Source organism: Zingiber officinale, chromosome 5B (assembly GCF_018446385.1).
Source record: "Zingiber officinale cultivar Zhangliang chromosome 5B, Zo_v1.1, whole genome shotgun sequence".
In the NCBI taxonomy this organism is placed as follows: Eukaryota; Viridiplantae; Streptophyta; class Magnoliopsida; order Zingiberales; family Zingiberaceae; genus Zingiber; species Zingiber officinale.
In genome coordinates this window covers 78,508,813-78,523,901 of record NC_055995.1, presented here as the reverse complement: position 1 = coordinate 78,523,901, position 15,089 = coordinate 78,508,813, and positions in this window count along the sequence as shown.

Here is a 15,089-nt window from a genome sequence, read left to right as displayed (position 1 = left end):
ATGCGATGCAGTGCCTTGGAAATTGGATTTGTGCCGGAATGAGCTCTATCTCAAATTCAATCTCACAGGTGCTAAGCTGGTAACTCTTCAGTGCTGGGTAGTCACAAACGACTCGAACCTCGATAGCTGTTGGTTCTTGTCTGGCCGGTGTCGACTACATTTGCTAAAAATCCCATGCATCCCGAATCCATTAGCTGCTGTGCTTTCGGTAGAGAAACTTCCGGCTTTTCTCTTTGGTTTTCCCATGTACTCAAACGTACTTCTGCTTGAGGTTGGAATATGACTTTCATTTACGGCACTCTATAGAAGCGCCGTATCTGATCGAAAATCCATTCCAAAGATGACATCGTAGTCGATCATTTCTAGCACTATCGGATCACCAAAAGTTCTTTGTCTGCTAGCACGGCTCTGAGCCAGTGTGTAGATGCCATAATGTCTCCGAGGGTAGTGTTGTCGACTATTGAGTACCTCTCGAGGTGTTGCTAATTTCTCGGCAAATGCCCGGATACATAAGAGTGGGTTGCCCGAGATCGAATAAGGCAGTTGCATTATCTGTAAAATATTGATCGACCTGTGACAACTGTCGAGGCATTTACTACGTCCTCTCGGTCGGTGAGAAAATCCGGCATTCGTGATAGTGGGGGCTTCTAATGCCCGGTGATCGTGGACCATCTAAGGCGACATACATGGTGTAGGCTGTTGGAGAACTCCATCTTGTATCGGTGAGGTGAGGAAGACTATTCTTGTTTGGGCACTGCTAGCCATGTGCCCTTCCCATCCACATTCAAAACAACCTCGCGTACCCTTGCGGCAAACTCCGGATGATGTTTCCACAAGTAGCACACTTGGGATGTCTGGAATGTTTTCCACTAGTCCTCCTTTTGGGTCACCGCTTGCCTTGCGTTTCCTTCCAGTTGGAGCTATGTCCCTGTTGTTTCTGCTGAGTACCAGCCAGCTTGTCCCTTGGGCTCTGTGGAAACACGCTTCACTGGGTGATGCTTTGCTTAGTGCTCTGTGATCGAGCACTACTCACTAGCTCCTCCGTGGTTTGTGGCCTATGGCCAGCCACATTCATTGCGATCTCTGTTCAGCATCTCCAGCATCAACCGTACTCGTTCCTTCTCTGTGTTGACTAGTTCCGGACACAGACGGGCCAATCTGTTGAATTTCTTCACTCCTGAACCGATAGGTTGCCCTGACGAAATTCAGTAAACTCGTCATAGTGTCGGTTCGTGACTTGCATGTGAAAGAATTCCTCGAAGAATTCTTTCTCGAAGTTGGCCCATGTCATCTGGTTTATGGCCACTTCGATTTAATCCGCCCACATGCGTGCGTCTCCTGTTAAACAGAAGGAGGCACACTTCACCTTTTCGTGCTCTGGCCAGTCTAGAAGCTCCATCGTGCTTTCCAGTGTTTTAAACCATGCCTGAGCATCCCATGGTTCGCTGGTGCCTGAGAAGTTCTCGGGCTTAATTCTCTGCCACTGGATAAGGTAAGCTTCTCTCTTAGCCCCTGCTACTGGGGCTACTGGGGCTACTGGGACTGGTACTGCAGGCTGAGCTGGTACAACCTCTGTGATTACTGGAGTCGTGAGGTTCGGTACTGGAGTGACTGGGGGAGTAGTCTGCTGGTTAGCCTTTAAGGAGGCTATCTCCTGCTGCTGTTCAGCTAACTGCTGCTGTAGCTGAGCCACTAGTGCTGTAAGGTCTGGGGGAGGCACTGAACTACCTGCCTCATGCTGGGGCTCAGCCGCTGATGCTTTCTTAGCTGGACGTCCTCGTACCATTTTCTAAATAGCAGAGAACACATATATATAACTAGGCTATCATGTTATAGTTAACTACTGGTAACATGTTAAATACTATCACTGTAAACATGAATTAATTAACTACCAACATGAGAGCAAACATGAAAGCACATATAACTGATATGAAAGCTGAAAACAAAACTAGGTGAGAGATGTTCTTACTTAGAAGCTGTAGGCACAATGCTGATGTGTGTGTAGGAAGTATGGAACACTGCTCTGATACCACTCTGTAACGACCCAACTCCTAGGTACTAAGCTGTGAGACGGATCACTACATTAACTACTGATGCTACTGTGCGGAAACTGGGTAAAATAAAATTTCACTAGTTGACTCTATTAAACTGACAACTGGTACACCCATGCTGTTATAAGGAAGGGTTCAAGACCTTTCCGGTTGGGGTATATGTACTAAGGAGGATACTTGACCTCCCATCTAAGCTAGAACTCGAATCTAACTTCCCAGCTAGCTGCTGTTCGATCCACGGATCGATCAAACTTGCCCTGCTTCTGTGCCCTGCTGGATCGGTCTGCGGACCGATCCAGCAGAGGCTGGATCAGTCGGCCAGACCGATCCAGGTGTGTCTGGATCGGTCTGCAGACTGATCCAGGCACCTGGAGACGCTGGGATACCTTCTATTCGATGCTGGATCGGTCGGCTGACCAATCCAGGGAGATACAGTAGGCTACTGTATCCATCTGGATCGGTCGGCTGACCGATCCAGGAGAAGGAATGACACTGGATCGGTCTGCTGACCGATCCAGGTTCTGATAGTCTGAAACGAAATCAGAATTTATGATTTCCAGCACTGATTCGTGCCAAAACCTCACACTACCACTATCTAATGCATAATAAACATTCTAGCAACATCTAGTAACAATTCTAAACTTAAGCTAAAGCAAGGTTTACTAGTTCATGGCATTTTAACAACTTAAAGTGCATGAAGGTATGAATTTCTAAAAGTTCTAATTGCTTAAAACATGAAACTAAACTAATAAACTGAAAAGTGCTAAAGTAAATGCTAAATCCCCATAGGGTCTTTTATTCCAGTTCCTTCCACACACATCCTCATCTGCATTGACCTCCAGCCTCCACTGCTAATCCATTTTCCTTTTTCCTGTATCTGCAGTATAAGGAAAATAGTATCTGTAAGCTTTAAGCTTAGTAAGAAACCATCTACCTCACAAAAACATGCAACGATGCATTTCATGACTTTTAAAACATGCTATTTGAAAACCGAGCTGAGCATGACAACATGGCATGGCATATAAAAGCATAAACTGGAACTGAAACATGGCATAGCATATAAATTAAACATGCTTTAAACTGAACATGGCATACTTATAAACTGAGCATGAAACTGAACTAGTCATGCATATATCTAAATCTGTACATGAACTCAAATCATGTAAACTGAACCTGAACTGAACTGAAAGCTAAATTAGTGTTCTCATCACTGGTTTCAAATTTGAAAACTATACATATAATAGATGAAAATACTAAACATGCTGTTGGGGCCCTGGCAACTGTACTTACTGTGCGCGCATCCCTACGAGACCCGGGATTGCAAGTTCCGAATCCAGCAGGGTTACTAGGTTATCTGAACCTAGGGACGACTGTGGGAGTCCAGCCCATGGATATCTGATCCAAATACATTGCCAACTGAATAAAAGTAAAATACTGAATACTGTTTTATTTTACTTCGCTGTTCTAGGTTATCTGAACCTAGAGGCTACTGTGGGAGCCCACCCAATGGATATCTGATCCATATAGCTGTAATAACTGATAATAAACTGAATAAAATGTTTCTAATACATTTTACATGCTGTTAGGACGCCTACTGGTGCATCCTTCTGAACTGGGCATTCTACCGAATGCTTGGTGTGCACTGAGAGCACACCTTATAACTGAAAACTGTAAAACTACTGAACTAATGCCGAAACTAACAAGCGAGAGCAATTATACTGCAAGTGAGGGGTTTCTTACCTCAATCGCAAGGTTTTCTTACGATTCTATCCGCTAGGTTTTCCGGAAAACTGCTCCGTTCGACGAATCGCTTACGTCCTCGCGTTCCTCTCGCGGAGAAGAACCTTTTTCGTGTTGGAGTCGTCGCTGGAAGATGTTCCCTTGACCCTTGCCTTGGTGTGCCGTGCGTGAGGAAGAGGAGAAGAAGAGAGGTGCGGCGGTTTTAGGTTTCGGGTGAGGAAAAACTACGGTGAGAAATAATCTAAAACTTCTCACTTAAATCCTTATTTATATTTACTAATTAATTCATCCAAAAATCAATTATAAATATAATTGATTCCCTCTTCTTTCAGCACGGCCCTGCTGGGTTCAACTGGTTACTAGCATTATCCCTTACACCATAGGTCTCGGGTTCGATTCCCGCCTAAGCTATTTTGCGGTTCTAATTATTTTTGCTACTTCCGCTACTCGGAAAAATTCCGGAAAAATATCTAAAAATTTCAAAAAAATCATAGAATAATTCTAATGCAAGTTTGAGAATTTTCGGGTGTTACATTTACTTATCTTGGATTAACAACCTCCCCAGTTGTAACCAAGTAACTCTTTTGACCTCATTTTTTTGTTGTTCATTTATTATGTTTTTTTACTAATTTGAGTTAAAAATTAAGGAAGGTTTTTCTTAGCAGCTAGTTCACCTCCCCTCCCTCCGACCTACCTTGGACCAACAAGTGGTATCAAAGCCAAGTTCACTTCAAGAGGACTAATCGTCGAACAAAACACATGAGATGGTCGGATCAAGCATCTATCCATTGAAGTTCAAGAGGGGTTTCCCCAACTAGAAGAAGAAGATGGAGGTATTTTTCAAAATTGATTTCGATTTGCTTTTAATAATGGAATTTGGTTTTGTAGCACCTGAAGGCAAAGAAAAGTACCACTGGACCAAAAAGGAGCAGGTTAATTTCATGGCAAACGAAAAAGCAGAGTTCCATTTGCTAAGCGTCTTGCCACCACAAGAAGTCAACCGAATCGGGGCCTACGAGTGTACAAAAGAGCTCTGGGCGAAATTCCTGGAATTACACGAAGGAACCTCAAAGGCGAAACTCGCGATCTCAGAAACTAGATTAGCAACATCAAACTAGAAGAAGATGAAACCATTGCACACCTTCACTCAAGGATCAAGGAGCTCATCATTGGACTCACGAATCTCGGAGAAAAGATAACTAACCGAGATTCACTAAGGTACGCTCTTAACGCATTCCCTAGAAATACTGAATGAGCATCATTAATAGATGCTTATTATATATCTAAGGATCTAGATTCATCTACTTTAGAAGAATTATTTTCAACTTTTGAGATCCATGAAACGAGATGTGCAAGTCCGAAGAAGGAGCATAACATTGCCTTAACAGTTAGAATTAAATATGTTTTTAATTAATTAAACTGGAAGAAGATGAAACCATTGCACACATTTTCAACTTTTTTTTATTCTTAGACTTTTAAAAGTATCCCATTTTTAATATGATCTAAAGGGGGAGCAATAAGATATTAAGTCTAGGGGAGAGTAGTACAATAAATTTTAAATTTTAAATTTTGTACTTGAAAAAATTTTATAACTATTTTTTTATTTATGGTTTACCCTAACTTAACTTGGGTTTCATCACATCAAAAAGGGGGAGATTGTTGGTACCTCGTGGTAGTTTTGATGTGATTAACCAAATCAGGTTAGGTTCGATTATTGTTTAACCCTTGTGTCTAAGTGTACAGGAGCTTAGAAAAATAAGAAGTCAAGTGGAAGATGCAGCTAGCGAGAAGGATGGCACGGGAAGGGAGCCGACGGGCTCGGTGCATCCGAGGGACGAGGTGCTGCGGAAGAGTACACCGATTGACGAGAAGGACGTGTGCGATATTCAAGGGATGGGAAGCTAGAGCGGAAGCTTGCTCGAGGAGAAGGCCAGAAATTAGGTTCAGGTAAGCCCGATTTCGATTGGCCGAAATCATCCAGGCGATCAGAGCAGCGGAAGAGATAAAATGGAGCTATGGAGTTGCTGGAGGCGCCTTCAACAGGAGTTGAAGGTGCCTCCGTGACCTTCAGGCAGAAGGCGCCTTCAGCTGGGTTGAAGGCACCTTCAACCAGCCATGGAAGGTGTCTTCCATCCCATGGAAGGTGCCTTCGACCAGGCAGATTTTGTCGTTGGCAGTGGATAAACTTGTATCCACTGAGGCTCACTGGAGGCGCCTTCCAGCTCTATAGAAGGCGCCTTCCAGCCACAAATAAGATTTTCCATGGGCTATAAAAAGACCCCTGGACCTAGGAAACAACTGTTGTATTCATTTCCTAGATACTTTCTGAGCTTCCAACGAGTGTAAGAGGCTTCTCCGCCTTCAAAGAAGGAGATCTTTAGTGCATTTACTTACCTTAGATTAACAACCTCCCCGATTATAACCATGTAACTCTTTTAGCCTTATTTTTTTTGTTGTTCATTTATTCCATTTTTTTTACTAATCTGAGTTAAAAGTAGAGGAAGGTTTTTCTTAGCAGCTAGTTCACCTCCCTTCCCTCCAGCCTACCTTGGATAAACACTTCGCACCACTCCCTGAGCCTCTGAATTGCCTCCCGTTATCTGAGACGAGCTGATGGGGGATGTCAAACAGATACAAGATATTTTTTTCAAATGAATTTGATGACCATTTGCTCACTTATCCTTGTTAGCGGCTCAACCTCCACCCACTTTGAGAAGTAGTCCACCACGACGAGCAGGAACCTCCACTGATCGATCGCTATGGGAAACGGTCCCACGATGTCCATACCCCATTGGTCGAATGGGCCAGACATCGTGGATGTCTTCATGTTCTCAGTTGGTCGATGCGGGATGTTGTGATATCTTTAGCAGGACGGGAAGATGGCTACTATCCGAGCGGCATCCTCTTGTAGAGTTGGCCAAAAATATCTGGCTAGGAGAATCTTTCGAGCTAACGGCCGCTCGGATGGCTTCCGCAAGAGCCTTGGTGCACTTCCTACAGGATGTATTTTGCGTCCTCTGGTCGAACACACTTGAGTAGGAGTCTGGAGAAGGCTCTCTTATATAGCTAATCTCCGACCAAGGTGAACCATCCGACCCTCTTCTTTAATAGTCGCGCTGCCTCTCGGTCGGCTGGTGTGCTACCCAATCGGAGGAATTCAATCAGTGGGGTTCTCCGTTCGCTCGAGAAGACCACTCCCTCCATTCGGTCGATGTGCGCCACCAACATAACCTGTTCTATTAGCTGGCTGATCACGACTGGTGATAATGAACTAACTAACTTGGCCAGCTCATCTGTTGCTTGATTGTCCAATTGGGAGATCTTCTGTATAGTGACCTCTTGAAAATTTATCTTTAGCTTCTCGAAGGCTTCTGCATATAACTTGAGTCAGGAGCTGATAATCTCGAACGTGCCTGATAGCTGCTGGGCGGCCAACTGAGAATCTGAGTGAATGAGGACTTTTGTCTATAAGGCTTCATACTCAGCTTCATTGTTGGTGGCCTGATAATCCAGCCGAACAGAAAGTTGCATCCGGTCTTCTTGTGGTGAAATGAGTGGAATGCCGACCCCGTTGCCTTGTTGAGTGGATGAACCATCAATATATATTCTCCAAATTACTGTCAGCTCAGCATTCTGGACTTCTATAATAAAATCAGCCAAGGTTTGAGCTTTGATTGTCGTTCGGGGTTGATATGGGATATCAAACTTGCTTAGTTCGGTTGTCCATTTGATTAGCTGCTCGGATGCATCTAGGTTGAGGAGGACTCTTCCCAGAGTATTATTGGTCATGACGATGATTGGATGAGCAAGGAAGTACAGGCAGAGTCTCCGAGTGGCAAGCACCAAAGCGTAAGCTATTTTTTCCAGACCAATGTAGCGGGATTCGGCGTCTTTCAATGAATGACTTAAAAAGTACACGAGTTGTTGTTCATGACCATTATGCTTGACTAATGCCGAGCCAACAGTATAGTCGATGGATGACAAATAGATCCAAAGCGGCTCCCCGACGCTAGGCATAGCCAACACAAGTAAGGAGTTAAGATACTCCTTGAGTTCTTCCAATGCCCGGTCGCACTCTGCGTCCTATTGGAATCTTGTCGCTCGGTGTAACACCTTGAAGAATGGTAGTCTCCGATTGGATGACCTGGATATGAATCTGAACAATGCTGTGATCCATCTAATCAGTTGTTGGGCCTCCTTCAAGCTACGGGGTGGGGCCATATTTTGCAATGTCTTTACCTTGCTCAGATTTACCTCGATACCTTGTTCGGTGACGACATATCTGAGGAAGTGTCCACTCTTAGTGCAAAACAGACATTTGCTTGGGTTCAGCTTCATCCCATATGTCCTCAAGTTTCGGCATGTTTCTTCGATATCTACACATAGATCAACGACTCGGACTGGCTTTATTAATATGTCACCGACGTAGACCTCCAAGTTGCGACCGATCTATTTCCGAAATACCTTATTTATGAGCCTCTGGTAAGTGGCGCCGACGTTATTCAGTCCGAACGGCATGACATTGTGCAGAATGTTCCATCAGTAGTTATAAACCTAACCTTTTTCTAATCTTCTTTGGCGAGCGACATTTAGTGGTAACCTTGATACGCGTTGAGCATGCAGATCAGCTCACAGCCCACCATAGAGTCCACCATCTGGTATATCCGGGGTAGCAGATAGAAATCCTTTGGGCATGCCTTATTTAACTCACGGAAGTCAATACATACTCATCATTTATTGCCCGGCTTCGAGACTACTACGACATTAGCGAGCTAGCTCGGGAATTGGACTTCCCGGATGTGGGCCGCCTCCAGTAATTTTTCTATTTCTGCCAGGATGATCAGGTTCTACTCCGCACTGAAGTCTCTTTTCTGCTGCTTCATGAGTCGGACATCTGGCCAGATATGAAGCTCATACTAGACAACACTCAAAGAGATTCCAGGGAGCTCCTAGGTTGACCAAGCGAACACGTCGTGATTCTACCTGAGGCAGGCAAACAACTCTACCTTTTTCTTACTCTTTAGATCGGCAGCAATGAAGGTGGTCGCATCCGATCGGTTCGGGTGAATCTGGACTTCTTCCTTTTCTTCATAAACCATCGTTGGGGGTTTCTCAATGATGGCGTTAACCTCCAAGCACGGGTTTTTCCAAGCGATTCTTGCTTTTGATCTGACCATCTCGATGTAGCATCGCCGAGCAGACAATTGGCAACCGTTGACTTCTCCCACCTTGTCTTTCACCAGAAACTTAATCTTCTGACAGTAGGTGGACACCCCCACTCGGAATTCATTTAGGGTCGGTTGGCCTAATATAACATTGTATGCTAATGGTGCGTTTACCATAATGAAGTTCATGGTCCTTGTCCTCTTCAGGGACTCCTCGCCAAGTGAAATGGCTAGCTTGGTCTGGTCGATCGACAACACTTCATTGCCCATGAAACTGTAGAGTGGGTTGTCATCAGTAGTAGCTCGCTCCAATAGAATTGCAACTGATCGAATGCCTTTTTGTATATGATGTTCACCGAGCTCCCTGTATCAACAAAAGTTCGATGGATTGTATAATTGACAATTACCGCTCAGATGATCAGTGCATCATCATGAGAGATCTCTATTCCCTCCAAGTCTTTAGGGTCGAAGCTGATTTTAGATCCTTTAGCTTTCTCCTTGTTGCAACCAACAACGTGGATCTCGAGCCACCGAGCATGCGACTTCCTTGCTCGGTTAGAATCTCCAACGGTCGGACCGCCTGCGATCATACCTATCTTCCCCCGAGCGGTATTACTCCGGTTCTCTTCCTCCCATGCATATTGGTTGCTACTCAAAATATCGTACCGGTTCCCCTGTACAAAAATTTTATACAATTCCTGAACCTTTCCTAACAACCTATTGTGTTCTTTAGAAATTAAATTTGGAATCGCAAACAGAACTTACCATTATTGATTCCAAATTCAACTTATCTGTTCTTAGAGGTTTAGACTTGGATGGCAAATGATACTTAACATTATTGATCTAAATTCACCCATGTTACAAATTTGATTAAATATTTATTTCAGATATTGGCTTCTAGGTTAAACATGGCGAGGCACTAGGCTTTCTTGGGTATGGGATCATCCACCACTTCCTAGATAAAGCCTTTCAATGAAATTTAATATTTAATCTCCTTATAGTACCCTAGGTTTAACCAATAAGAACAATCGAATCACAAGATCAAAAAATAAAAGAAACACAAAATCGAAACATAAATTCTATAGCCTAGAATCATTAGCCTCTTGTGTTTGGTATTTCAAGATCTAAATAAAAAGATGAACTAGTTACTATTGATCCAAGTCAGACCCATGTTACAAAGTTGATTAAATATTTATTTCTAAAATCGGCTTCCAAGACTGCATAGCGAGGCACTAGGCCTTCTTGGTTATGAGATCATCCACCACCGCCTAGACAAAGTCTTTTAAAGAAATTCAATATTTAATCTCCTTATAGTAACCCTAGGTTTAACCACTAAGAACAATCGAATCACAAGATCAAAAAAGAAAAGAAACACAAATCAAAACATAAATTCGAAACCTAGAATCACTTGCCTCTTGTGTTTGGTATTTCAAAAACTATACAAAGAAAAACTAGTATGATGCGGAATTGAATTACTAGTTATGCCTTTTTTTGTAAGCAACAACCTCTTGATCTTCTATCGTATTCCTCTTCTTATCTCAGACGTTGTGTGGGCAACGATCTACCGAGATGAGAACCACCAAGCCTCCTTCCTTGCAAGTTTCGGCCACCAACCTTCAAGCTCCAAGGGATACTAGAACAAAGCCTCCTTTCTCTCCTTCTCCAAGCTAGAACTGGGCACCAAAATCTCTTCTAGTGTTGATGCCGCCGACCACCAAAGAAGAAGAGAAAAAGAGAAGAGCAAGGGACAAGGGCCGGCCACCACCAAGGAAGAGAGGAGAGGAAAATAGAAGAGAGTTGTGTCTCATGAATGCACTCCTACCCTCTCTTTTATATCCTTGGTCATGGCAAATAAAGAAATTTAATTATAATTAAAATTTTCTTATCTTCCTTGCCATTGGTTAATAAGGAAAATTTAATTAAAAATTTCTTTTAACCCATGCTATGGCCGGCCACCTATAAGAGCTCCAAATAAGGAAAATTTTGAACACAAAATTAAAACTTCCTTATTTGCTTCCGAAAATTTTTAAAATAAAATTTTCTCTTTTTTAATTCCCTTCATGGTTGGTTATAAAAGGAAATTTTATAAATTAAAATCTCTCTTTTAAAACATGTGGATGATTACAAAAAAGGAAAGTTTTCTCCAAAATTAAAATCTTCCTTTTAACTACAAATAAGGAAAGATATCTAATCTTTCTCTTAATCTTTTGTAAAAAACTATAAAAGGAAATATTTAAATTTTAAACTCTCTTTTAAAATCATGATTTCCACATAAGGAAAGATTTTAAATAAAATCCCTTTTATTTTTATATGGCCGGCCACACCAAGCTTAGGCTCCAAGCTAGGCCCGACCACCTTTCCTTGGCTCAACCTTTGGCTTGGCTGACCCAAGCTTGGGCTCCAAGCTTGCTTGGCCGGCCACCTAAGGTTGGGTAAGAAGGTGGGTATAGGTGGGTATAACACTTTTATAAATAAGAGGCTACGATAGGGACCGAGAGGAGGAATTGGTTTTGGTCTCCCGATGAAATTAAGCTTCTCGTGTTCGCCCCGAACACTCAACTTAATTTCATCAATAATAATTCATTCTACTAAAAATTATTATTGAACTACCGCACAAATCCCAAATTACATTTTGGGCTCCTTCTTATCATGAGTGTGTTAGTCTCCCTGTATTTAAGATATCGAATATCTATTAATAAAATGAGTTACTGACAACTCACTTAATTAATATCTTGCTCCAAGAGTAGTACCACTCAACCTTATCATCATGTCGGACTAAGTCCACCTGCAAGGTTTACATGACAATCCTTATGAGCTCCTCTTGGGGACATTATCAACCTAGATCACTAGGACACAGTTTCCTTCTATAATCAACAACACACACTATATATAATATTATTTTCCAACTTATCGGGCCTTTTGATTTATCAAACTAAATCTCACCCATTGATAAGTCAAAGAAATATATACTAAATATATGTGCTTGTTATTATATTAGGATTAAGAGCACACACTTCCATAATAACCGAGGTCTTGTTCTTTTATTCAGTCAGTATAAAAACAACTACCTCATAATGGTCCTACTCAATATACTCAAAGTGTACTAGTGTAATTATATAGTTAAGATGAACTAATACCTAATTACACTACGACCATTCCGATGGTTTGTTCTCATCCATCTTAGTCGTGAGCCACTGTTTATAATTTATAAAGAACTGATAACATGATCTTCTGTGTGTGACACCACACACCATGTTATCTACAATATAAATTAATTGAACAACTACACTTAGCATATAAATGTAGACATTTTTGACCAATATGATTCTTTATTTCAAAATGTTTACAAAAAGCTAGGCTTTTAGTATACACTCTAACAAGTCCCCGGTTCGGATTGCTTGGGGTAGTAATAATAATGAAAGACCCGAGGGATGAGAGGGATGTCATGCAGCCGGAGCAAGACAACGACGCCGCACAACAAACAAAAAGAGTTTGGCACAAGTTGGTGAAGGAAAATGCAGAAGTATTTACAGACGGCAAGAATGAAGGGGTGAATGGAGAACCGCAGACCAGCGGTGAAATGGTCCCTGAACAGACAGATGCATCTGGTCGACGGGGTATTTGGCCAATCGGACGAGGAAGGCAGAATGATCTCATGGCCGGGCGGAATTTCAAAAGCGTTCCTAAGGCCCTTAGCGTCGCCCTCATCAAACCTGGACTCCATGGTGGTGTACCAGAGCCTAGGGATGGAGGTCGACGGCTGTGAGGAGCTGGCCATTACAAAAACAAGCAGAAAAGGGACTAGAAGGAAGAAAGGTGAATCGAACAAGGAAATGCGACCACCAGAAGGTCACTGGAACAGAGGAAAGTAGAAAGCTCGAAAGCAAAAGTGACGGGAAAGAGAGCTTACTGGAAAAAGATCGATGGGAAAGAAACGCGAGGAACCGCCGGAGCAAATCACACAGAAGCACAGAAGGGTCGCTGGAAACACTAAGCAACGGAAGCGCAGAGAAGGCAGCGACGCAGCGGGTTCATATACCCCTGACTCGGCCGACCAGAGCCGTCAAACTAGGTCGCTGAAACCTAGGTCAAGATCCGACCGTCAAATTTAAACCGTCAAACGTCACAATCAATATTTGTCACTTTAGGTGTGCAATTTCGGGGGGGGGGGGTGCGACACATGGCACATTCCCATGGGTAGGCATTTAATGACAATATGGAAGGGCATTCAGCCTTAATCTGCAACGATTTGCATGATTTCCAAGAGATCTGGGTGACGTCAGCCAGCCTAGCCCGCCTTAGACAACCCAAGGAAAATTCTACAAGTGCAAACCTTCGTTTGTCCGGTCAGATCGAGGGAGCACACTTATGCTCGAATGACAAGCTTCAGCAGGCCGATCGACGAGAAGTGCCACATCCCGTTCGGAGTCCATACAACGACGAAGGTTGATCGAGAGGAAATATGTTCACACAATGGTTCAGTCAGTCGGACTACAGCCTCCTTCGACTAGACTTGAAGGAAAGGCTTGTGATGCGGTGATTAGGCAGGGCCACATCCTGCTGTCATGGTGGAGGTCAAAGTTAAGATAGTCAACAGGTGGGTGTTGTTGGCCGGTCGGGCGAGTTATGCGTCGATCGGGGGTTGAGTACCGGCCCATCGTCTTGGGCACAGTGAGTAATCAAACCGACACTCAAGAGACGTGCAAAAGCCGAGCTGAGCGGCTCCCCGCTCAGCCTAACTGCAGACTCGACATCAGCTGGGCACGCAGACAGTGAGCTACTCGGCGAGCATGTGGACAGTGGGCTTCAGGCCGAGAGGCTATTCCGCTCGACCCGACAGCAGGCAACACTGGGACAGTAGACTTTCAGCCGAGCGGCTCTCCCGCTCGGCGCGACAGTGGACTTTCAGCCGAGCGGCTATCCCGCTCGGTGTGATAATAGACACCGCAGGGATAGCAGAATTCTGACCTAGCGGTCATTCCGCTCGGCCAAGCAACAGACACAGCGGGATATCCTTCGACAACCTTTTGGGAGCTAGTGTCGCTGACAAGCGACATGGTCAGACAGAAGATCGTATGACGAAATCTTCCACTGTCACTTCAGAGATATGCTCGGCCCGTTAAGGTACTGTGTCAGGGACACTTTACTGACACGTCCTTTCAGGGAAATCTTTGAGATGCGTGCTCGCCTTGGAAAGTGTGCACTCGCGCTCCGAGGCTCTATATAAAGGGGGTCCAGGCATCGGCAGAGGTATGCTTTTCTCGCGATTTCTACTATTGCGCTACAGTTATCTTTGCTTCTTCTTGCTTCGCCGGAGACTGATTTAAGCGTCGGAGGACCATCATTCAGGACCTCTTGTGTTGCAGGCAACACAAGCAGCATTAGTATCGAGCCAGGGAAGGAGTCCCCGGTGATGACCCTCCGATGCTCAAGTTAGTCTCCGGCGAAGCAAGAAGAAGCAAAGAGAACTGTAGCGCAATAGTCTCTTTTATCCTAATAAACTTAACGGCAGATCTTTGACGTTGAGTTTACTTATTAACTTGTTAAAACGTTGTCTGGAAAATGATTTAGTAAAAATATCAGCAATTTGATGTTCAGTAAAATATAAAAATGGATAACTGTTGAGTTGTTATACATTCATGAAAAAAATATAAATCAATTTTCATATATCTTGTATGAGTATGAAAGACAGGATTAGCTGTAAGATATATTGCTACAACAATAATGAAAATAAGGATATTTGAATATGATAAATACTATAAAGTATCATTTTTATATAAAAAAATAATCTTTTGACTACTATAATTAAAAACCAGAGATGGCAATAGGACGGAACGGGGGGCGGGAACAAGTTTACCATCCTCACCCTTGAATTTTATCCTTGTTTCCATCTCCGTCTCCATTTTATTTTTTTGGTTCAGAGAACAGTTGGATAATTAGAATTTAAGTAAAAATAGATAGATAAATAATAATAAAAATAATATAATAGAGAACAGTTGGGTAATTAGAATTATACATGAATTATTAATGAGGTTTAGTGCTCTTTTAATAAAAACTCAAAGTGATATGTACTGATTTCAAAAAAACATATAGGAGTATAGTGAAAGAACCGGGAGAGTTTACCTTAATAACA